This window comes from Ambystoma mexicanum, chromosome 5p (assembly GCF_040938575.1).
Source record: "Ambystoma mexicanum isolate Mex_15411 chromosome 5p, UKY_AmexF1_1, whole genome shotgun sequence".
Lineage (NCBI taxonomy): Eukaryota > Metazoa > Chordata > Amphibia > Caudata > Ambystomatidae > Ambystoma > Ambystoma mexicanum.
In genome coordinates, this window is record NC_090930.1 from 399,544,902 (window position 1) to 399,571,992 (window position 27,091).

Consider the following 27,091-nt stretch of genomic DNA (forward strand, 5'->3'; position numbering starts at 1 on the left):
CGCGAACTTCACATCTGGTGGGGGGTAGCAAACTTATTTGTGTGGGGGCATTTAACTTCTTTACACATTCTAATGAGACTAGTCTAGTGCAGCCTCAATGTTACAAGCAGTTAACTCTCTCCTTTAAGTCTGAAAGCACCCACTTATAGACTGCTGTGAGAATGACTGGTCTCCTGTTCCCTCTCTACCCTTCCAATCGCTCACCTGGCATGCATATACTAAACCCACATCACAATTTCAATTGCTTAATTTAGCATTTGAATGCAGGTACTAACAGTGAAATGCTGTACTTTATTAATTGCTGGACGGGCCCTAGTTAACAGCAAAACTCAGGTGCCTTTTAAAATCTGTGTCCTTTTCTGTCCGGCAACTGCTCTGTAGGTTAACCAGGTCAAGTCAACATAGCCCACAATTTCAGGGGGTTGGGGGGAGTTCTGAAGCCCAGTCAGCTCAATGGTGTTGCACCACTACTTGTGTTTAATGCCTTGATTACTTATTGGTAATCTTCATTACTCTTAGCCCTATTCTTCCTCATCCCAGTACTTGTGTATGAGGCAGTACGTGTGTATGAGGCACTATGCCTCATACACAAGTACTGGGATGAGGTAGAGGTACATGAAGGTAATGCCTGACTTAGCTACCTGTAATGTTCATTACTCCTAGTCCCACTTGTCCTCATCCCAGTACTCCCAGCATGGAGCCTCATACATAAGCACTGGGACAAGGAAGAGGGACGTGGGAGTAATTCTGGGCCAATGAGCTGATTTTGGAGGTTTGGGTAGGGGATGGGCGGGAGAGGGGATGTGTAGGGTGGTGGGATTGTGCAATATATCATAATGGTCGTCCGTGTCCATGCTAAGAAGGCATGATATGTGGTATTAGTGGCATTTTGGTGCAGTCAGTCTAGTCATTCCTCAATTTGGTATGAAGTTTTTTTAACTGGGCATTTCTGATAGAGCAGTCCTGCTAAGTGTAATTACCTGGCTAGACTGGCATTTGGGTTCTGCCAGTCTAGCCATTTCTTACAGCAGCACTGTATATTTTTCTGGGCATCTGTGATAAAATGATGTAGGATATAATTTGATATGGTAAGTCATATATAACGCGCCTGTACACAAGCGTTTTTAGGCATGACAAGACTAGGGAAGGAAAATAGAGGGAGGACAAGACAAATGATCTTACTAAGCCTTGTGTCATTCAGATCATGCAAGTGCGAGAACAAGAAGTGCAAGATGAAAGAGAGGGGTAGGGGAAAACAGGGCAGCAATGCATTGAGTAAGTGCAGCCAGGGCAGCGCGGCTCTGGGTAGTGCAAGGAGAACAAGTGACTGTAGGGTTACAGTTACAGCCGCTAACTGCGTGGTAGGCCGGAGGCAGTGCAAGGGTGACTGATAAAGAAAGAGCCTGGACACAATGAGACTGAGGGTAACCAAGCATACAGTTGGTACAGCAGACAGGTAGGTCAGGTAGGTCAGGGAGAAAGAGAAAACAGAGGAGAAGAGGAACATTTTGAGCTGCTTCCGGAACGTCAAGTGGTCCAGCTCAAGTGTGGGAGAGGCAGGGAAGTCATTCCAGAGGGAGGCACCTGCAGGGGAGAGGGATCTACCCCCCACTCTCTGCCTGGAGAAGCATCTAACCCTTAGGGCTCAAAAAGGAAAGGAAGGGAGCATTGGATGTAGTGCAGATCCCAGCCCCAGAAAGCCTAGTGGACAATGCAAAGGGTCTTGAATACATTTATAGAACAACAGCCTTAAGACAGCTACTGGCGCCCGATGTTGTTGATGTGTGTAGTTGTTTAGTTAAAGATTCTTCCTTTTTGTAGTCTAACTGGCAGCTCTAATTCAAAATGCAGTTTCCCTCAGGCTGTCCAAGGGTTGAAAAATTGAAAAAAAAACACAGAACAATACTGTATTGATTGAAATGGCGCCTTTTTATTAAGCATACATGTGACTAATTACTGCAATAAGTGTCTTGCAGTTATGCACTTAGTTTATCACTGTAATAAATGTCTTACAGTCTGTTGGTGTGCTCATTATTTTCTCTTTGTTTAGGTCCTTTATCCTCTTGCTTTTTGCTTGTTCCTCTTGTGTCCTCTTTATACTTGTCCTCTTTTGATTTATATTGTGTCCTTGACACATGTTCCCGTCTACTTATCTGACGGTTCTTCAGGAGGATTTTTATGTTTATCTGTTCTACACAATTTCTTTGCTTTGAGTTTCCTTTACTCAGTTGCCTTTCCTTGTTCCTTGTTAGGTTTGATATTTGTTTGCTTTGGTTTTTTATCCTTGTATTGATGGTTCGGAAATCACTGAAATATGTAACTGTTCTATTGCATCTGTGTTTCAAATTGCCTGTAAAAGAAAAACCTGCGTCACTGTTTAATTTGCTTTCTGTCGCTTTGTTGTTTAAACTAATGCAAATCATTTAGTCCAACATGAAAACATGGTTATTATCCAATATATATGAGACAATAATTCTTTTCGGTTTCCACTGTTTCTAGAAAATGCCTTGTTTTCTGAAAAAAGCCTTTTTGTCTCTCCGATTTTCTTATTTACGTAGTAAGCTTTTAAACAATTGTATATCCGTTTTTAAATTCAAACTTATTATTACCTTCTTATTTCTTTCGGAATATCAAATGTTATGTTCGTCATTTATGTGCTCCTTCGCTGGATTCCAATGTTTTTATGATACGTCTACATGGGAAATGTGAAAATAGTAATGTTTTAACCCTTAGTAGTAACTGACTTCGTAGAGATGTTTAACCTCTACTTTCAGATAAAGCACAATCATGCGGTCCTAATCTGTCCGAGTCTCTAACATCCTTGTTGCCTTACCGTTGTTTGTGTGATCTCCGTGCTTCCCCCGTGTGCGATGGTCCGCCTTCGTTTCTTCTGTTTGTCGTATTCGATTCTCGCGGCTGCCAACGGGAGCCAGTGGAGAGATTTCATGGCTGGAGAGATACGGTCCTTGGGCTTGAGGCCAAGGATAAGTCTTGCAGTCCTGTTCTGGATTAGGTGCAGAGGGCGGAGAGTAGAGGAAGGCAGATTGAGAAAGTGGCTTTTGCAGTTGTCCAGCCTAGATAGAACCAGAGCTCTGGAAACAGTGAGCTTCTGTGGGAAAGTGAGAAAAGGAAGAGTCCCTTTGAGGAGGTGCAGCGGGTAGTGGGACTTCTTGGTGACAGCCGAGATGTGAAGAGAGAAAGAGAGAATGGAGTTGAAGATGACACCAGGAATGAGCGAGAAAGGAGAGTATGCTGAGGGGAGCCTGAATGAAAACTGAGTGTCATCCGTATAACACTGAAAGTTAGAGGAGAAGGTAGAGATCAGGTGGACCAAAGGGGCCAAGTAGAGGTTGAAAAACCACGGTGAGAGGATAGAGCCCTGGGGAACGCCACAGGTATAGAGAGGTGGCAGAGTGAAAGGGACCAAGTTGGACTTGGGAGGGGCGGTCAGAGAGGAAGGAGGTCAGCCACTCCAGGGCCTGATCCATGATGCCCAGGTTCTCACAGAGTCGATTGATCAGGATGGTGTGGTTGACCGTGTCGAAAGTAGAGGAAAGTTCAAGGAGGATGAGGACAGAAAGAATGCTGGAATCAAGGTTAGAGATCAGATCTTCACACGTGTTCAGGAGAGCAGTTTCCGTGCCTCTGGCAGCTCTTAAGCCAGACTGATGGTCATGGAGACAACCAACAAATTCAGCGTGGAGAGTAAGCTAGCAATTGGCCAGCTTTTCCAATGGTTTGGGAGAGGGGAAAGTTCCAGTGGCAAAAAAAATAATTACAGAAATCAGCCAAGGCTGGATCAAGGGTGTCAATGTGGTCCTTGATGGTTCTGGAGGACCAGGCGAGCACCTGTTTCGACGACACTTCCATAGATGGCACTTGTCTAGAAATCACATCAGGTGTTAGAGAGAAAGGAGGAGGAGAGGGAGAGATGGCCAAAGGGGGCCAAGAGAGGAAGATGAAATAGTGGACAGGATATCCTTTTAGCGGAGAAGTGAGAGGCCAAAGCCGTACAGAGGGCCTGTTGAGGGAACAGGAGAGGTAGAGACTGCAACAGGATTGGCCAGTTCCTTGCAGAGTTTAAAGAGTTTAGCTGTGTTGTTAGAGGCCGCAGAGACGCAGGCTTGAATGTGTGCTCTCTTCTTGATGAGTCTTATTGCTTCGACTGGCATTTTGGTGCAACCAGTCTAGGTATGTCTTAATGTGGCCTGGCATGCTTTAATGTAATGTTATTATGTGTCTACACTAGTCTACATTGTGCAGCTAGTTGGACATGTCATTGTGGCATGGCATTTTTAATAGCAAGCATTAATTTTCATGTGCACTGTTAGTGACTTTCTTGTATTGGATTGGTGTTACCCTACAAAACAATAGCAAACACTGTGGCTTTTTAGCCAATTTTTCTCAAATTGTGCTGTATATTGTATTAAAACACGTATTTATATCTTTCTCCTAGTGCAGTGTGTGGCATACCCCTTCAGCAGCACGTTAGTGCATATTGCGCAAGTGTGGTACTCTAGGCCGGCCCAGAGTGTGGCGCAACCTGTGATTTGTTGCCGAGTTGGGGGGTCCCTCAGCATGGCTCGCAGGGGGGCCCCGGTCTTACAGCATATCAGGTTTCGTATTGTTAGTGGGTTTTCTTCCTTATCTCAGGCATGTTGCAGCATGGTGTATACACCTTCTAGTGCAACGCCTCTAGGTGCATGGTGGTGTGGCATTGGAATAGATGCAGCATTACACCATTGGTATGTAGTGACAATGAAGTCTGGATTTACCGTGTTCTGGTGGTTTACAGTGTACTTTTACCATTATTTAAATGTTTATGATTTTATATGTTTGCTTGTTGTTGTTGGCTTAAGTCTCCCCTTGACGATCCATCAGTGTGCAGTACTACTTTGTACCATCATGCAAGGTTCTGGCAGAACAGCAAGAGGTGAGTGGCTGATTGATTATAAAGTCATCTACTGTATATTCTCCAAGACCTCCTTCTCAGTACTTTTGTTATGCGCTCGCACCACTTATGTCTGGCTAGTACACGTGACTGACTGAAGCAACTACTGGTAGACACTTCATGCACAACCCTCTACACCTCAACGCACCCTGACACTCACCATCAACATTATTCATTGCTATCATTCACTAATGTCTCCCCTGAAGTACTCAACCAAGTTCACAGGTACATGAAGGTGTCATCCCTATTGGTGTACAGCTGCTCCTACAGAACCATCATTGCAAACTTCTCCTCTAGGTCTAATGTTCTTGCTGATCTATGCATACTCTCCTTTACTGGTGTTTAGTTTTAATCCTCCATCAGGCACTCACATATGCACAGCCTTCTTCACCATCAACATACCGGTGAATAGCTTGATACACCTTCTGGGTGGAACTGCTAGTATAGTTGGTTCACACACCAAAATACGGCCATTAGGGCATTCTTAGGGATGTACGTCAACACCAGTCTGCATTGGAACAGTCCGGGGCAACAGTCGCTGGGATCATATGATGAATGGTGGCATCCCTCCATTCATAATGCCCTGCTGACCTCATCATCCTTCATTTCTCATTTGCTTTTCACACAGTAATGCATTCCATCCTCATTTTGATGATCCATGAACAGACAGTGGACTTGCTTATGTCATTTCAGAAAATCTATTCCATGAAAACCCCATACTGTGTTCTTCTTCTGTCCTACTTCAGCCACCACCTGTGGCATCTTGCAGGTGTCCATTCCTTTTCCATGCATCTTTGACATTTGCCTGCTGCAACGCATATTTGAAACATTTTCATTATGATTAATGTGCTATGATGAGGACAGAGTACTCTTCAGCATTGTTCCTAGTGACACACTGGTGCCCTTATTCACCATGTCTGCCACACAGACATCCTGGACTGGTGCCCTCAAAAGTAGCTTGGCTTGTGCACCATTTACAAATTTTCATGTCCCAATTTGCTCCACTGAAGCCTACTTCTGCAATTGACTCAGTCCTTCCTATATGTTCTCACTCCCTTCACACTCATTCCAAGGCAGGAATGGTGCATTAATGTTGAACTACCCCCTTCCATTACTGCCACATATTTGTGTGATTGTGAAGGAGTCCGACTTGCAAGTGTTGATGCACACAGTTAATATTCACTTGTCACAACATCACACAGAGGTGCAATGTTATACGTGCTGTGGTACTCTCCACTACTGCTACTGCCTATTGCACCAAATCCATCGTTCTAATCCACACTGTATGTAATTCATTCGAGACAAGATCGCAAGTATTATGCTTGACATCAAGGGCAGGGACCACATCTGTTTGCCACTGATTGAACTCCACTGGCTAGCCATGGCAGACAGCATAGGGTCTAAAGTATGCATTGTGCAATGTGATTTGTGATCTATCTGCTAACATTAGTACCTCAATGATGTCCCTTCAGAGCAATTTCGTCATGTTACTCCCACCTTCTTCAGGTGAGCCAGTTTTTGATGGATATTTTTTGCAGGGGATCTTTATCGTCAGCAGAGGCCAACCTCTGGGATACCCATCCTGCCGCGCTCTGTTTGTGGACTCATATCCTTAAGTTCCATGGACTACTCATGTGTTTGAACATCTACTCTTCCTTCTCGCTCCCTCTTCCCTGCTAAGCAATCCCTCTGTTCTCTCACTCTCTCCAATCCTTTTGTCCTTGCTGCTTGATGACTGTCTGCTTGATGTACCTCAAGGTCTCGCACGCCTCTGTCACCCCCAGCAATTTGTGGGGCAGTTGCCTCTGTGTCCTGGACTGGTGTCATCACCACTGCACTTGGGGAATGACCAGAGAGAGTTGCATTTATTTGCACTTACGAGCATCCACTGACTGATTGCACTTGAAACACCCCTGAACTTGTTACCATTCTCCAAATGCCACATCCCTCTAAACATCTGTGCACTTGCTCCTTCTGATTGCACTTGCAGTTACGGTGTCTGTCTGTTCCACCCTGCCCTCGGTCCATGCATGGTGGAACATTCATGCACTTGATGAAACTAACACTTCATCATCAAACATAATCATTGTTGCCACCACTGTTGATTGTGTGACATGCACAGAGGCGTACATGAGTGACTATTATGGTTTCAGTGATTCAAGGGCTCAGTACAAGTGTTCACCCCTTGTTCCATACATCCTTGAGCTCTTTCAGAGACTTGCCTTGTGCATCAGTCATTTGGGTGGTTCCTTTGACATGGCGTGCCATACCGTGACACAGCATGATGTCAATTTTATATGACATATAGGATGGGTTGAGTGACATAGATGTGAGTGAATGGAAGGTTTTGCATGTTGGTAGTGGTGTTATTGTGTTATTCTGGTGGTAAGAGAGAAATGTCTTTTCAGTTGTAAGGTAGGCACACAATTTAGCACTTCCAGGGGCACATGCTCAGAGTTGTTTTGTGGGCACTGTTGATTGGCCCATTGTCATCATTGAATGGCACATGAAATGTGGCATGGTTGTGTACACTTCGCAGGGGATGGGGTTTAGGTGAAAAAAGTAGGCACAAGCTGGGTACGGGCAGCCTCTCCACGTGCCCTTTGACCAGCCATACGCAAGGGGCGTGCCTATGGATGTGGATGTAGGGGCACCATCATGTCCACCTGTACGCCACACTGTGTTGCAACATTGTGAAGGACACATGCTGCCACAATGAACCTCCACACTAATGGTGGTGCATATAGCAACTCACCACCAGAGTGGTCAAGGACAGGGAAACGTAACTTCAGCACTCCAAATGTGCGCTCCACTATGGCCCGAGTTGCAATATGGGCTGTGTTGTATCTTACCTAGGGTGGTGTGGCAGGGTTCCGTATTGGCCTCATCATGTAGCTGCTCAGAGGGTAGGAACTGTCCCCTGTAGAGGTGAAAATGTTTGTCATTGGTGTGTATTTGTCTGTGTGTGACATGCATGCATGTGCAGGGTCATTTATACTCACCAATGAGCCATGTGTTGCCATGCATCCCAGCTTCCAGGGCCCAGTGTAGGAGTGCCATTTTGAATGTGAAACTATCATGGATGGACCCTGGATAGTTAGCATATAAAGAAGTAATGATGCCCTTGGCATCACGCACAACCTGCACGTTGATGGAATGCCAGTGCTTGTGATTGCGATATATGTGCTCTGTAGCCCTAGGTGGTTGTAGAGTCACATGGGTGCAATCGATGACACCAAGCACTTTAGTGCGCCACCCAATAAAAGTCCTGGACCGCGGCCTGCCTTTCTGCAGGTGTTCTGGGCATGTAGATGTGCCTGCAGACTGAGGGACGTGTAGTCATTATTGCCTACACCTGGTGTAGGCAGCGTGACTGCGTGGACTGTGAAATGCCCCCAACTATGACAGTTGTCTGCTGAAATGACACAATATCCAAAAATGGCAGTACATTGGGCACCTTTTCCAAGGGGCTCAGTGCTTGGGGACACGGGGTGGGGCTCCGTGCTTGGGAGCACAGGGTGGGTGATGTAAGGTCATCTTCCTACTCTGTGAACAGGTCTAATGTGATGTGAGGTGGAAACATATACTTGTCATAGACCTGGTAATCAGGCATCCCAAAAAGGCTGGTCCTAGGTAGGAAAATCTGGGCCCTGGCCATCCTCCTCCTGCGGTGTCCCACGATCACTGCTGTGAGAAATGGTACATTGATTGTAGCTGTATACGTGCATTTGATGGTCGCCTTGGCTTTCTCTGCATTTTTTTGAGTGAATGTTGATGTTTACGCCAGCTATTGCGCAGCGTAGGTGTTTCAGGATTTGAACGTATTTTTCCTTGCGCCACTGTACCCTGTTGAAATCCATGAATATGGTTATTTAGCGCATGTATGGGCGTTACAATTATTTGACTGTGGCACTTCCCTCATAATGCCCACATTTACACATGTTCCCCATTCCACATGTTCCGCCACCTTTTTGGGTGACTGGGCAGACCCATAAGCCCCTTCTCTAGCAGTCTCGCGCAAGGCATTCGTGGTGTCGCAGTTACATGTTGAACCGGCGTGGATTCCTCGCAAGTCCCTAGTAAGCCCTGTGCATTGTGTTCCATAAATTGATGAACGGGCGCTTGCGCGTGGTTTCAAGCGCAAATCCCCTATTTTTCACGCTAATAATTCCATGAATCGGGCCCTTTATGTTTTTGTTGGTTTAACCTTACCTTTTTTGTACTTTTGTTTTCAAATACAAGACAGTGCGAGAGAGAGTTAGAGAGAAAAAGATAGAGGGAGGGAGAGAGAGAGAGAGAGACAGAGAAAGACAGAGAGAGACACAGACAGAGAGACAAACAGAGAGAAAGAGAACACATGTTTTGCACCTGGTCACCAGAATGTTTGTATCACCTTGTGGAGTAAGGCTGGCTTGCTGCTCTGACAGAATATGCACCTTGGCATTTTGAGTTCCCACTAGACTCACCAGCAGCTAATAACAGTGCCCAAACCCTTTCTGCAGGTTAAGGTGTATAGGATTCTGTTCAGCATGCCAATCATTGTCACTGAATAATCTGGCAAGATTTAGTGAGCTCTCGAAGGTTCCAAAGCCCTATAAAAGGCACATCACTTTAACTTTTTTTGTGATAGATTTTGATAGATTTTGATGGGCTAAAGGAGCGGTTTGCAAGTCAATCACTCTGGTTGAGAGGAGTTTTGGTAGAATTTAGAGGGGTTTGTTTTCGTTTTTTTGCATTTGATTGCAGCTTTGTATGTTTCTCTATGTGCCCACTTTGCATTTTGTAGGCCCCCTTTGTTTTCCTTCTTTTTACCCATACGTTCTTAATATTAAAACACCCCTTTATGTTTCCCCTATGTGTCAACCCAAAAAGTTTTAAAAAGAACAACAAAAGCCCTTTTTTCTTTCATATCCCTAATGGATGTGTGTCTGTCCTCTTAGGCCTTGTTTGACTTGTTCAATTGGCTTCCTTATCTTGCCTTTAACCCGCCGAAAAAGTACTGCCTTTTGTATTCCCACTTAGTTGTGAAACTAAAAAACCTTTCCATTTGTGAATGAACCAGAGAATCCCTCCTGTTTTAGTCACCTTCCATTGTGTGCCTGAAAACACTGTGTGAATATATCTGTCCACATCAGTCACTTTTGTGTTGTTATTCTATAGCATTTATATCCTTATTAAATAGAAGGCAATTGAAACGATAAAGTGGGGGGTTGATTTAGAATAGAAAGAGTATACTGACTTTTCTTGGGGCAAGGATATTGATTGCCAGGTTGAATGTTCATATGATGTGCCATTTGCGGTTGAGGAGCCTGCAGAGGCCAGATGCCCACATCCAGAGCAGATGTTATCTGCGATGGGAGAGTCATTGGGGAAAGCACAGGAAGAGGCATAGTGGGAAACAGGGAAGGAGTGGGGAGAGGAGGAGAAGAAAAGGCCACTGCAGGGAGCCCTTAGGCCATAGGTATTGTTGAAGACTGGTGAGGACTAGTAGGCAATGTTTGATTTATACAGAAGGAGGGTGTTGTATTTGCACTGTAGTTGCAGGTTCATTAGAGTCATTCCTATACAATGTCTTAACCAACTTTGTAGTTGGGGAAGAGAAGGTGATAACACAGGGAGAGAGCACAGAAGTGGTGCTGGGCCATGCACATCAAGATGGGGACAAAGATGATTCAGCTGGTGGTGTGGAAGGATATGATTCAAAGCAGGGCAAGGCTGAGAGGTGGCACAGGGCAAGGCTGAGACATCTGCCCTGTGCCACCTCTCAAAGAGGTGGCAATGCAGGGACGGATGTACCCTCTCATGTATCATGAGGTACAGTGGACATCCCAGGCAAAGATATTAGCCACTGCCTAATGGGCCTATAAGCAATTTAGGTTGTCAGAGTAGAAGACAGGAGGGGGCATCATGAAGCAATTGTGATATACATTCTGTGCAATATACCAGTGAAGCAGGGTACACCAAAGAAGGTTTGCTCCTTGGGGAACCACTGAAATTCACAAGCACAAGGAACAGAAGCATGACCTGGCTAATCCTGCACTCAGGTCAGCTACCAGTGACCCTTCTTCACTGCACCCTCCTGCAGTGGGAATGGGAATCAGGGAATGCCCATACCGCCCCATTAGCAAACTCGGTCACAGCAGCACTAGCAGCCTTTAGTTCCTCACCCACTTAGCCTGACTAGGCACTGCCTCTTTCTTTGCGTACTGAGGCAGTGGTACCAGACACCAGAATGGTTTTGTTGAAACTGCTGGCACCTCCATCACCACTGCAGCCTGTTGATATTAGTAGACCTGTGGGTGTGCCACTATGACACATATGGATGAAGTTCATTGGCATGGTGATAAATGATTTGATGTAAGAACAGCTTGATTTTTGATCATGAATAAAAATGATTATTTTAAATGATTTTGTTCACCCTTTCCAACCCTCCTCACTAACCCCCACCCGCCATCTTTCTTCTTACCTAACTCCCATATAGCTGCGTGTTGTAAAAAACATTTGTCAGAAAAAAGTTTTACTCACAACCAACATGGCGAATACCACCTTTGTTTCCAGATGACCATCAGTATGGGGGAGCTGCAATCCACAGCAGTGGTGGATATCATGGATGGGCACATACCCCAGCACCACCCAACCATCAATTATATTAATAGGTGGCAGTAGGGAAGATAGTAGGAAAAGAGCAGGGTGGGTGATTCCTTCCACAATGGAATAGACCACAAATAGTGTGGGAGTAGTTCTCTACATCTGTGTGTGTCTGGGGGTTACAATGATTTGCAGAAAACACTTAGTTACACTACTGTGTGGAGACTTGAAAAAGGAATAAACAAACTTGAGAAAGTAGTGGAGTTAATTGAATCAAAAGGTGCTACTCCAGACCAGAATTAAATATTAGACCAAGTGGAGTCCTACATGGTTGTGATCCGTGAACTCAAGTTGCAGGAACACTGCCATACTATCTTCAGATTGCAGAAATCCAACAAATGATGTTACAACTGGTATTACTGACAATACTTACACTTTCATCACATAATGTAAAATGCTGCCCACTCAGAATTGGCTCCTTGCATTATAGTCTTCTGTCATGGATCAAAGTAAGGGAAATGTGTATTTTACATAGTGGTAATGTGTGGAAAATGCTACAGGCCACAACTGAATTAATTATCAATATTACCTGGGAAGAATGCAGTTGAAGCAAATATTGTAAGATTTTGAAGAGGATGTGAGGTCAATTTACATAACTGTTTGGCTAATGTTTGATTATCATGCTTGTTTAGCGCTTCAAATTTGCCATTTTGTTACTATTGACGCCCTATGCCAGATGTGATTTTTTCTAAAGCAAATGTTTGGCATTTTGCAATTTTGAAAAAAGCAGAACAAATCAGTTAATGTGATAGAATATGGAAATGCATTATAGAAAACTATTGCAGTTGAACATCGCCTTATATGTTCTGATATTCTGTTTTGAATGTTGTGGTCACATGACTAAAAGGGACAGAGGTAGGCAGGAGTAGGTACCAAATTCGAGTTTCTGAAGCATCTCGCTTCACAAGTAGAACATAATAGAATTGCAAGGGGTACTACTGTTTAGAGGGTCTCTCAGCTGTGATACACAACTTGGTGCTGGACTTTCCATGACACAAAGTTGTATTGCAGGGTTCAGGTGAGGAGATGTTCTTTCTTTGTACTTCAGTATGATGAAGTGCCATACTTTAGAATTAGTTGCTCATAATTAAAGAGAACATAAGTTCTATTACTTTGATCTTTCATTACATTTATTGAATGTACATGTATTTTGCAATACATAGATGACAATTCATTGGCACGTCTGTACAATAGTTTTAATCATTGGGGATGTTCAGTCATGAGAAATAGTGATTGTACTCTATGAATGTTGAAGATCTGTGTGTCGAATGGAGGTGGATGACACAGTGCCAGAGTAAGCAGTGGGAGGGGTGCTTGTGGCAAGAGCCAGCACAAGAGGGGCATTGGATTGAGTCTTTCCATCTTCAAAAACAAATCTCTCTTATTCTTGCAGTTCTGGGTATCATCAACCATGAACCTTGAATTGACAAATGACATCATTATGGTCTTCACATTTAAAGCAAGGGACGCCATGTAGTCAAACCCATAGAAGTCAACATATTTTTATAACTTGATGATACTGTTCAAACCTCAACAAATGTTTAAATGGAACGCAGGACATTCAACCCACATAGGGGTTTCAAATGCTAACAGTTACATGCTGCTCCTCCTCCTCAGTAATACCTCTCGATGTGTAGATGGTCAATGGGCCTCCGGTCTCTTTATTCTTAGAATGAAGGTATGGGGGCAGAGGTCATGAGCTACCACAGCCAGCATCAAGATGATGTGAGCCTCAGGAAGTATTGTATTTAACAGCAAGGTCATGTTAACTACACACAGGAGTAGTGGTGGGAGGATCATGTCAAGGGGATGTTGATAAAGGGGGTGCTTCATTGGTGGCAGTGGGTTTAATCTAGGCAACAGTCATGCAGGTTTCAAGTGTGTAGAGCAGAGGGGTGAGTGAGCTGAGGACCACTTTAGGGATGGCAACAAAAGATATGGAATAGAAGGAAATCTATGGACTGCTGGCATTGATGGAAGGCTATGGTGGTCAGCATAAGTAGTTCTTTTTTTGAGTTTAAAGATTTATTTATTTAATGCCAGAAAATACAATTACAATCTGAGTTTATATGAAACATGAATTATAAATAACATACATTTAGGCTCACAAGAATACAGAATGTAATACAACAATTAGTAAACAGATACAACAAGAGATTCAATCATTCATTTTTGCTATATTTTATGGTGTAAAAACTAGGATATAGACCATATAAGATAAGCTATCATATGAACAAGTTACTTAGATTGATTAATAGGTTGGAGAAAGGGGGATAATATGGGGACTAATAGGTGAGGGAGGAAAAAGTCTCCAACCACATTCAGATGAATAACAGGATAAAGGGAAATAACAATATAATCATACACTGAACAAGTGATGTATCAATAAGGTAAACTAAGCATTTGTATTATTTAAGTAATCAAAAGAGATGCCATCTTTTATCATGTTTCAGAGAGATTGAGGGTGAATTGCAATACATTTTTCCATTCTATGAACATCACATATATTGTTCCACTCACCTTTTATAGATATTTTGGTGAAATCTTTCCAATTCAATGTAATCAAGCATATTGCTAGAAGAATAAATAAATCAAATATAACAAAAGATGATCTCATCTTGCCATGATTGAATGCTAGGCTTCCAAGTAGGATTTTGGTCAAATTCAAGAGGATAGAGATCTTAAAAATGTGTTGCAGGGAAGTCCATACGCATTTCCAAAATGTGTTTATCATTGTACTTTCAATAAACATGTGGCTGAAGGTACCAGAAGCGAGGTGACATGACTAGCAAAGATCATTATCTGCCAGTTTAGCTAGCAAAAGCTTCCTAGGAGTGAAAGAGAATCTGTGGATGAAAAAGTAAAGGGTTTGGGTTAAGTTTGCCGATGTAGATATAATTTTGGACTAGGTCCAAATGTTTGACCACAATTCATCACCAAAATGAGTTCCACAGTCTTCTTCCGATTGTAATTCAGATGACCATAAGCTATTAGGAGTTTTTGTGGGCCTTATGAATTAAATACAGGATGCAGTGACCTCCCCTGGAGATTCTATGATACACATTCTCAGAGTGTCTACTAGTAATTGTTGGGGGTTATCTTTACTGCTGAATCTAGCATGCATTGATTAGATTAAAATATTGACCGAGAGGAAAAGCTGGCATTGAGAATTTATTTTTAAATTATTTTGCAGAGAGAATATCACCTTCCACAATTATTTGATCAATCAATTCAATTCATTTGTGAATCCACATTTTGCAGAGGATAGGGTTCTCGTGTGTAGTCATATGTTTATTACACCAGATAAATGATGAGAGGGCGCCAGCTGGTTTCTAACCTGATGGAATAGAAAGTCCTTCAAATAGGAACTAGTAAGGCAAACTGTTTTAGAGAAGCCCAGCTTGTACCCATTGAAGAGGGATTTTAAATATTTATTATCAAATGGTGAAACAAGAAATCTTTCAATAGTTAGCCACATATGTGGGTTAATGTCATCATTAATGGAGAACCAGCTTCTGGCTTGTTTGAGGACAAAGGCTCTATGGTAGTTTTTAAAATTGGGAAAGTTAACACCACTATTGACATATGAAAGCCTCAATTCGCGAGCAGAAACTCTTTTCTTTTTCTTAGAGCCCAAAGAAAATCATTTTAATGGCCTCTAATCTTCCATACCAGGAAAGGTATAAAGGAGACCATGTAGATACAAATCCAGTTAGTTTTAATTGTAATCTTAGTGGATACATTTTAGTCATATGAAGCAGAGAGGGAGCAATTGCGATACCTATGTAGTGAATAGACTCAGGATTCCAATTAAGACTGAAGGGAGCGAGATCTTCTTTAACACAATAGGCATTAAGGGGAAGCATTTTCAGATTTATCCTTGTTCAACTTATACCCTGAAAACTGAGAAAAAAGGTTGATCGTGTCTAGTAAGTGTGGAAGTGTTGTGGTCGGGTTTTCAAGGAAAATCAAATGTCATCAGCACAGACAACCAGTTTAAATTCAGATTTCCCACATCTGAGTCCAACAATGTCTCTGTTTGTACGTATAAATTCAAAAAGGGGTTCAAGGGAAAAAACAAATAATATAGGTGACAGGGGGCACCCTTGTCTGGTACCTCTATGGAGTGGCAATCTAGGAGAAAATTGATTGTTAATGAAGATTGAAGTTTTTGGCTCTGAATAAAACAGCAGCTTAACTAATGTAATATAACTATCCCCAATGCCATGCCATTAAAGGGCTTGAAATACAAAATCCCATTCAACGCGGTCAAAAGCTTTTTCTGCATCTAGCGCAATTACCATATAGGGGGTTTTGGGATGATTTTTCTTATGTGTGTAGTGTAGGATGTTCATGAAAAGTCTGCAATTTGCTGATATTATTTTACCTTCAATAAATGCTAATTGACCTGGATTCATTAATTTGCCCATCAAGGATTCTATTCTATTGACCAAAACTTTTGCAAAGATCTTATAGTCAGAATCAATGAATGAGATTGGCCTACAATTCTTAGGTAATTCATTATCTTTATTTGGCTTAGGAAATATGATCAATAGAGCTTCTGTAAAGGAACCTAGTGATTTGTCGACTCTAGAGATGAAATTGTAGAGCAATTCAAGCTTATGAGAAAGGGCACCAGAAAAATGTACAAAAAAGTCCCTAGCGAACCCATCAGGTCCCAAGGCTTTCCCTTTTTTAAGGTCTTTAATAGCCCTATTAATTTCATTAATATGGATGGGACCATCAAGTCTACTTAGATCAATTTTAATAGGATGCTTGTGTTTCAAGCGATCAAAGAAATTATTGAAGTTGAGATTAGTATCAGTATCATCGGAAGAATATAGATTCTCATAGAAATTTGTAAAAACATCCAGGATATCTATATCAGCAGTTACTGTTTGGCCTGAGACATTTTTAAAAAGAAGAGATATTTGATCTCTCCTTTTTAATGTTGAGATACGAGGCTACCGCTTTATTGGATGACTGATAAATATTGGATTTGAATTTCAGGAGAACTCCACATGCCTGCTCAGTGTATTTTTGGTAATAGAGAAACAGAGAGTTCACATTTTTTTGAGCAAGGCATCATTTGCTGCATCATTGTATCCTTTCTCCAGCGCTTGTAATTTTCTATACAGGAAAGCTAGGTGTTTCTTGGCCTCTTTTTTCCTTTTAGCAACGCATGAAATAATATGTCCCCTCAAAGTGGCTTTATAGGCATCCCAATTATTGTCAGTAGCGGTATCCTCATCTTTATTAACTTGAAAGAAAAAGTGGTGAAATTCGAGAAAGGATTTCTTTACATTACCATCCTGCAGGAGGGAGTTATTAAATCTCTGACTACTTATTTGTTAATAGAGAAACAGAGAGTTCAAATTTTTTGAGCAAGGCATCATTTGCTGCATCATTGTATCCTTTCTCCAGCCCTTGTAATTTTCTATATAGGACAGCTAAGTGTTTCTTGGCCTCTTTTTTTCCTTTTAGCAACAGATGAAATAATATGTCCCCTCAAAGCGGCTTCATAGGCATCTCAAGTTTTGTCAGTAGCAGTATCCTCATCTTTATTAACTTGAAAGAAAAAGTGGTGAAATTCGAGAAAGGATTTCTGGACATTACTATCCTGAAGGAGGGAGTTATTAAATCTCTGATTATTAATACATCCCAATTCAATATTAATAATTACAGGTGAGTGATCTGAAATAACGAACATTCAGTAGATGAGTCAATTATTGCATTTACAAAGGATTTGGTAACACAAATATAATCAAGACGTGATAACAAATTAGGTGGTGGTGGGGAGTGAAAGGTGGAATCTAAATCAGTTGGATGAGCAAATCTCCATGTGTCAACAACGCCAACTTCTGCTAAACAATTTATTTGTGAATTTAGTATGTGATTTACTGCATTTGGAATGGCAAGAGGATTTTCTATCTAAAAACGGATCAATGATATTATTAAAGTTTCCACAGATGATCAGATTCTGAAGTTTTGCCTGTAGGATTATCTGTTTCATTTCTATCCAAAATTTGGGATCAGGATTGGCGGGCCCATAAATATTTAGAATTGAAAAAACTTGAGAGTTATTTAATAATTTGGCAAAGACCCATCTACCACTATTATCTGAGTCTTTATGTAGAATCTGATACTTAGTGCCCTTCCTGATTAAAATAGCCACTCCAATATGTTTACCGTCTGCCTGTCTGGCCAAAACCTCGCCCACCCAAAACCTCTTTAATTTCATTGATTCCTGTAATGATAAATGTGTCTCCTGGAAGCAGGCAATAGTTGGTTTGAATCTGTTGATATGAGCAAGCATCCTTTACCTCTTGATTGGACTGTTGAGACCCTTAACATTCCATGTCATACATTGCAATGGCATAGCTGTGGGATGAGTAATAATAGTAATGCTACTGACCAACATACACTTGAAAGCCAGAAAATATTCAGAGTGTTCTGGCCTATCCAGGAACTTACAAATTCCGGAACAGAAGTAGATCTCCAAGAGTAGTTAAAGAAAAATAAAAAAAGGGTATGTAAAACAAAAAGAGAAAAAGGAAAAAAAAACATTGCCACATCTGAAGGTAGGGCATTGTGAAATAGTAATTTATTACTTGACGGTAATCTGGATAATCCCACCCAGTATATATGAGGAAATGAAGTAGAGCAAAAATAAAAAGGTCAAAGTTCAGAGTCGCAATGCCAAGTGCCAAAAGGCAGTGTAAGCGCATCACACAAAGGGCAAGACATTGAGCAGCAACTAGAGGGGGAAAAATGCTCCAGGTAGTTCTTAGTTGGACAGTTGCAGAGGGATGATTATTCAAATGGAATGCTTATGAAGTAGATCTTGAAGCAAAACCTGAAGGAGACAAAAATAAATCATGTGTTGCAAGTGTTGCCTGTGTCCATTGTGTCCATTGCTTCCATCTTCTGCAGTGGATCCTCGAATGAAGAAGTCTTACTATTAATGGTGACCTTGATGAAAGTGCATGGAAGAATCATGCAATATCTAGCATTTAATTGCTTGAGCGCTTGACCATATGATAGTAGTTCTTTCCGTCTTTGAGCTGTGTTTTTCTAAACATCTTGTAAAACAAAAATTCTATGGCCATTCCATGTAAGTGTACCATCCCTTTCATTTTCTCCATTCCATGTAAGTGTACCATCCCTTTCACTTTCTTAATTGGAGTTGCGTATATTCAAGGAGCAAGAAAATTATTGTACTTGGTACATTTTTCTTAAATGATTCTGCTCTTTTAGTACCAATCCTGTGTGCCCTTTGAATATTTAGATCTGTGGACGGATGTAGATTCAAAATAGTAGTAAGGTTTTATTTGAAGAAAAAGTGCTAGATTATCCCTTTCAACTCCTTCATGAAAGCTGAATGCACGTATGTTATTTCTACGATTTCTATATTCCAAATCTTTATTTTGTTTCTGCAGAGTCAGTATGGATTGTTCCATGTGAGCTACCTTTATAGCAACGTCTTCAGCCACACTGACCCTTCTTTCCACTTCCTCAATTCTGTTCTCAAAGCTTATCCATCTTTCATCCAATTGTTGGAGCTTAGTGTTAGTAGTCTCCATGAAGGGCTTGAACGCTCTTATTTCCATTGGAATAGTCTCGATATTTGACTCCAAAAATGTTTGGCTTGGGCGAGTGGAATCACTTTTGGGCCTCCTTAGCATGGCCACTGCTGTTTCTTTATTGGATGAGCCTTTTTTTTGTGCAGACATCTTTATGTATAAATTAGGGCCGCAAAAGGATCTAGAGAGTTCCAAAGGTTCCTTCCTCCTCAGTTCTATCAAGGTTAGAAGCTGATTACTTTATAATGCCACTTATTGAAAAATAATATTAATTGGAGGTCTCTGGCAAATCAGCATTAATAATGAGATTAGGTGGTGCCAGGGTTCACCATAAGTACATTCAACCAGAGGAAAAATATATTTCTTACTCCTTTTATTTAGTCACCTCCTTATACACAAAGGAAAACTAAGCTAACATTTCTATTTGTAGCAGAAAAGCTGCTATTATCAAAGGCACTACAGCCTTATAATGTAATTTAGTTGTCCATACGGGCATTAAAATATATATTCCAGTCAAAAGTATCACAAGGAAAGCCAGGATTTTGTAAATAGCTGCCTGTGTAGTGATGGAAAGTCAGACCTCGCTATAAAACGGGACCACGTCACGCCTCCGACGCGATCCGACTCAGCTGACAGGAAAAGTGGCACTCCCGAAACTCGACACCACTGCGTCGAGACCTCTCGGTTGCTCAGTGATGATTGTACAATTCAGCGATATGGAGATTCGGAGCGCCCGCCAGAGGTACAGGGATATGGTATGAGAGGGTCAGCGGTGCAGAAGGAATATCATTTATAGCCCTCTGATGTTGTATATTTGTAGTGGAGTGGGTGCTCGGGTGTATGCTGCCATCTCGCAGCACGCTTGGCCATGCCCCCAGCATGAGTAGTGCTTGCTTGTTGTTACAAAGGATGTTAAAAGAGGTGACCTACCAATGCACCTATTTTCCACCAACCTGCCTGAAATAGGCAGCCAGATCCTCATGTCCACTTCCTTTACTGTCTTTTAAGAGACATGCATGGTTACATTGAACGTGCAAATGCCATTGTGGGCTGAGGAGTTCATTGTACATCTCTGGGCTCTCACTGGTACCATTAGTGTGAAGAGGAGATGGCAGCCTTGCATGAGCAAGCTCCTTTGTGTTCACCAAATGTACCTCTTCTGCATTAAACCAACTCCACCACGGTCTGTGGCTATCCATTACAGTACTGCTGCCTCCTGCCTTTCCTGCACCAGTTTCACCTCTGAGGTTTGTTCTGGTCCTTATGCTTTTTCTGAATTAAGTGTCTTATACCCTGCTTTGTTCTGTAATGCCTCTTCCAAAATATGTTTAGGTAGGAGGTCCAGCACTGGTAGGGGTAGCAGTGCCGCTGGTGCTAAAGAAAGCAAACATGCTACTATCATGGGTAGGTTATTACAGTTGGCAGAGTATACAAAAAAAGAAAAGAGGGTGAAGCCAAATGGCTGTGGACGAAGGTCTTATTTTTTTATCAAAGAAGACAAACATTTCTTTGACTAGTGAGGATGGTTTGCTGGGGTAGGTAATTCCACTGAAAGGTATGGGCTTGTTAGGAGAGTGGAAATGAGACCAAAACAGGTGACACCCACGTAATGAACATGCCTTGCAAAGTATGGTGCTTTGTGGATCTGGGAAAACATAAATAGGGTAACATTTCGAAATGAACATTTTATAATGTCTGTGTGATGTTCTTTTATTTCACAATTTTACTGGATAAACAACCACATTATACACCATATGAAATCCTTCGAGGCTCATAGATTATGTACTGTTTAGTGGTAGGGATAGAGAGCAGAAAGACACATGCTCCTACAGTACAGTAATATTACTTTAGTGCAGTGGAAGACCTTGTTCTTTCTTCTGGGCACTAACACTTTGAATTTGGTGGTATTTTCAGCATCACCCCATCATTTTGCGGCTGAAATCTCAAATCCCAAAATGCAGAAAATTCTACTGTGCATTTCAGCGCAATTATATGTGGCGGTGAGGTTGGATAATAGATAATTTGATGGGAGTATGGGGTGGATTGTGGGGGTCTCCCCCCACATATAATTGTGCTGAAAGGTGGGGAAAGAATAACAGTATTTGAAATTTTCAGATTCAGCATTGTTTTCTCGCAACATTCACATAGATCCATATTTTCTTCATCAGGTATTTTCCATTTTAAGGTAGGCCCAGCAGATTCCTCCATCAGTGAACTTCGGCTGTTTTCTTAGCTGTGGGATGTATCAACCCACTCATCCAAGCCCTGCAACATCACTGTGCATTGCTGGCAGCAGAAACCTCAGAAATGGCCACTGGGAAGCATGCTGCCTGCTAGAAATCACCAGAAAGTGCGCAGTGAAAACCCGAAAAATAGGCCACCATCCACTTTTGCCTATCTTAGTGAGCACAGGAGATCACTGCCAAAAACCACCATTGGGCTGCCCACAGAGTAGCCTGAAACCATTTGGAAATAGCAATGCTGATTGAAAAAGAAACACAGAGCTATTTGAAAATCTGTTTTCTTGATTGTCAAAAATTGCTAAAATCATGGCTCACAAATCACCTAAAAGATCCAACCTCTTTGTTGGGTGTTCCATATAATTTACTGCAAGAATCCACACAAATACCATGTCAGCAAAAATCATATGTTCGCAGAACAAAATCCTATTTTAAAGATACTTGATGGAAAGACAGCTGTCAAAATGGGTGTAATACCGTTAGAAAGCCGGTGTTTTAAAACCATTTGTGTAAAGTTGAACAATTGAACTCAAACTATGCCAAAGAAGAGAATTCCATATAGAGTGCCACACAGCGATGTCATGTGGAAAAAGACTTGATTTAAAGATATGTTGCTTATTCTAAGTTTATAAATGTTATTAATGTTATTTTTTTTCACAAGGAACTATGTTACAATTGATCAGAAAGTAACCTGATGCAATTAAAAGTCCAAAAGGCTTGCTTCCCCTGAGAACCCTTCACACCTTGTCATTCCCACCAGAAGGAGGATGTCGCATTGGCATGCTAATCAAGAGGGGAGGAGATTTTCTCTGCAGCCCGGAGAAAGGAACAGTAGATGCCTTGGACTGAATAGGGAATGCTAATTTGGGGTGTAACTGACCACAAACTGCTGGCAGGAAACAAGACATGTGACCCTCTGAGTCAGCCCAGCTCTGGGGGCGGACCAGACTGAGATGTGGATTTAATATTGGAGTAAATGTATGTTTTATAAAAATGCTTATAACAAAGTGTACTGAACTGACAAAAATGTGAAACTTTGAGATTGTGAAAATGGAAAATTCACTCACAGTTCAAGACTAAGCTGGACTCCGTGCGATGTTCTGTGACCAAACCCCGGAATTTATTCCCATTGTAGATACTGTGTTTATGCTAGAAACATGACATCTTACAGTAATATGCTCAGAGAGGATATGCATGCATGTATCAAATTTGGTGCAGAATTAATATTGAGAAACCCTCCAAAGCGTGAAAATGGTGTCATTTCTGAACCCAAGCTCGTAGGAAACATGGGACTTGAACAGAAATGTACCTTAGACAATCTGTCATGTAATTATGTATTCTCAACAACTTGTGTATCTGGGAAATATGTTTTTTGGGAAAAATAGATTTTTTATGTAAAAGCAAAAGGGAGGGATTTCTTTTGGACCATAAACACAGCATCACTCTGACTCATTCTGACACACTGATCCTATCTCAAATCAGGGGACAGAGAATCTTCTAACCTATGAGATCCTTAGAGGGTTGGGCATTGTAGAATCAGCCTCCCCACCCACTTTGGAAATACATAAATAGGGACTGTGAGGACAGATAGGACACAGACATTTTTCCACTACTCAAGTGATTTCTTGGCGCAGCACCCTGCAGGAAGACTCCAGACTCCAGATCTAGAACCAAACTCTAGAACCAAACACTAGAACCCTGAAGCAGAGGCTTAATCCAAAAGCTGAACCTTTCTTAGCAGGCCTGCAGAACCTAGCTACCTGATTCTAACCCCTAAACTTCCACAGGGCCTAACTGAACCATTCAACAGCCTGGCTGAGCTGTTTTGCTTCTAGCTAAGAACCCTGTGCTAGAACCAATATCCAGACCCAGAAAGCAGCGCTGTATCCAGAACCCATTGGATCCAGTTCAAGAGGCCACCCAGACCACTGTGCAGTGCTGAGAGCAGAACCCAGAGTGCCCGAGACCTGTCCAGTGGCAAGTGAAGCCAGACCCTTGACCAGATCTTTGATGAGGCTCATTCCAGTCCAAAGCCTAGGAGTATCTAGTCTAGAACTGTACATAGTCATCTCTTAGTTTAAGGTAATACTATTCCATCCATTCCACTTATCCAGAACTGCATTATAGAATCCTGTGTCCATCCTGAATTTTTCTCATTATATTGTTTGTGATAATTGTAACAATAATCATCTTTGCGCTGATTTTTTCTGAAGAGGGACAAGTGTTTTGACGGACAGGAATCAGAGCGAAGGCGCCCTGTTCTGGTGGCTGCCCGTTGAGTGTCTTGCTTCTTCATAGCTCCTTAGTCTAAGCCTATCCTTGTTGTTAAATCTTTAAAGCGCGATCTATCATTTTGAAATCTTGACTTTATTTCTGAAAATCTACCTTCACAAAAACCTCTGTAACTTTTGAACCACACATCCTTGAACCGAAATTTAACTGTCATTTTAAAGCTAAGATCCTAAGCTTTCCGACAAACCTAAAACGAGACATTCCGCACGTGGAAAAGTTGCCTCAAATTGCAAGTTAGCTCCATTTCACCACTTGTCAAAATAGCTGTTTCTTGTTTGCAACTGCTGTATTTCATTGTCAATCTGATGAATCATTCATGAACCATTGCTAGTGTTGAACTGTACCAATCCAAAGTAATTCTCACTAGTGCTGAATCTCCTTTAGAGAATTAATATAATTTTAGCATATGTCCCCCTTCATTGCTATCCCATTCAATAGTATTTTTGACCTATTTTAAAATCATACCTGTTTTCTCTACGCTTGCTGGGGGAACTGGGATTGAACTGCATTGTTGATTAATATTCCTGAAACCTGTGTGCCCTCATTTCCACCTCTTCACATTGCATAGTGGGGGGAGTGAGTAGTCACAGGGAAAGATTGATCATATTGTCTTTTGATTGAACCCATATCTAGTTTTATTTCTGTGTTGCATTTTCCCATCCTTGCATTTCCTTGAACCCATACCAAACATTCTCTGCTACCTTATCCTTTCCATTCCTACTCCTAATTGATTAAAGAGATTGTTGATATGGTGATATTACCCATTACAGATTACTGTTCATATTCATAAGTGTGCTATTCAGATATTATTTTATTCATAAAAGTGTGATACGTATATTGGTCAATTCTTCAAATAAACCTTTTAATTTGCAAAACAAACCTACTTCTTGGCTCAGTGAGGTCGGTTAGATTCAAAGAGAGGGGCGTTATATAAGGGTTCATCATCCAGATTTAAAAAACTTTGACAAAAAATATATAAATAAGGGCTTCCATTGGGCATCCCAGACTAGGCATTGACTTAGTAGGAGTGCTGGATTGAAGTCATGGCATTGTCAATCTAATTTAGAACGTATTTCTTCCATTTAGAGCTTATCAAAGTCACCATATTGGTGCTGGCATAATGCGTTCAGACACAAACCTGCATTAATGATGGCATTCTGAAGACTCTCTAATTTTAACGAGCTTGAAGGGCATCAGATGTGGTATCCTGCACATGGTTTTTCTTGCATTGACTTACACCTTCCCATCTGCTGCTCCTTCCCACCACTGTTCCCCCTACCTTTCAAGATGCTTCAGTTACCCCCACACTCTACCTGTATCCCTTGGGTGTGTCCTCTTTGTACAGCAACCTCTTTCTTCCCAGCACCCTCTTTCTTCACAGCTAGGTTCACACTTTATGAATCCCATACACCTATACATATATACATACAGTTAAAAGCATAGTTATAAAAGGAAGACTAGGGGTCGTATGTTTGACCGTGCGCTAATTGATACCGTTATAGAAGATTCCTGAGATACATGTAATGCAAATTGGGTCTGCAGCAACTGCACACTTCCACTGGACCCCCTAGCAGGAACCAGGACACATCTGAGTAAAATATGGGGATTGAAGGTGAAATCAGTGCGCTGATCCAAGGAAATTCTTGAAGTACTGTAGTCAGTATAAATACAGAAATAAATCTTGAACTAAAATAATGGTAGCAATGAAAGTCTTTATCTTGATACTCTGCATAAATGAACAGCCGACACATGTTTCGACCCTCACGGTCGTTCTCAAGGCGTCAGGACGGATTGTAGCAACATGAATACGCAAAGAGAGGGAGACAGTCTAATAAAAGACTGTAATATCACCCTCAAAGCTGATTAGCAGAAACAAGTTTTCCAAGCATAAATGCTAGACAGATTCTAAGTAGACAGCTGTGAATCGAAGTATAAAGGGGCCAAATCCACAAAAGGGCTTGCACACGTGTCAGCTGTTCATTTATGCAGAGTATCAAGATAAAGACTTTCATTGCTACCATTATTTTAGTTCAAGATTTATTTCTGTATTTATACTGACTACTGTACTTCGAGAATTTCCTTGGATCAGCGCACTGATTTCACCTTCAATCCCCATATTTTACTCAGTTAAAAGCATACTATTGGTATTGTCAGATTGTCATGATCACCGTGAATACATCTACTTTGGATACACCACAAGCACAAAGAACCCCTAATGTACCTGCTGTTAAAAAAGCAGCAAAACAAATAAATATAAGGAATTATGTAGATGCAAAAAGCACCAACAATGTGCAATAACTATTCAAAATTCCCATATCCTTGAATGGCTGTGGGGGGAATCTGCTCAGCAAATAAGTTATTGAAGATCTAGTTCACAATGCGTTGCTAACAAAAGTAACATGAAAAGGGTAACAATAAAAAAGATGATGTAACACTAGATCCTTTAACAAAATGTAATCATGTTCAGCGTCGGATTGGGTCGTCGGCCAATAGGCCCGTGGCCGATGCAAAATCATGGCCGGAGACCTGGGGGCCGGTTCCTGAAGCCCACGTGGGCTGGTTTCAGCCAAGGCGTGGGCTTCACACTTCAGGAACCAGCCCCCAGGGCCTCGGCCTCGCCAGGCAGATGCATGTTGTAGCCAATTAAGAATGCAATTGTCTGAATGCAACTAATGGAGAAATGAAAACCCAGAACTCCTGAATCCTTCATTTATTTAGTCGAGAGAAAGCCTTTACGTCGACAACCAATGGGGGTGGTAAAATAAAAAAGGAATAGAGAAATGTCGGAGGAGAATGTTTGTTATTTAACAGGTGCAGAGACAATACTGCATACCTACCATAGTTTCCCTAGGAGCACTGCTCGTCTTGGAGGAACTAAACTATGCAAATGTCTGGATTTATCCTCATTATGGCATTCTATGGCCGCAGTCAGTTCGCCAGGGCCAGCAATGTCCTGAATGAACCTGTACATCATTTTTAAAGTACAAACAGTATAGTAAATATTAATTTGCATTTTAACAAAAACTGTTTCACTGTAATCGAGCCCTTATTCATATCATGTTAAATGGATAAATTAGAAAAATATTCTACATAATGAAAGTTATTTTCGTTTTGCAGTGGCAGCATGCTGCAGGTGTTGTCAAATTGGCATGTTCAACATGAAGGCATGGGAAGCAATCACTGTCTACTTCGGGTGCAATGCAAGGACAAAGTAGCCTGGGTGTTTGCTGGGGAGAGAGGGTCAGATGAGGAGTGTCTAGGCACTACGGAGCATAGGGGAGCAGGTAGTAGGATAAAGAAACACATATAATCCAATTATTTGCAGAGTCACTGCGCTAGAACCAGTAGAATAAACCTGCTACCACCTTAGAACTTAC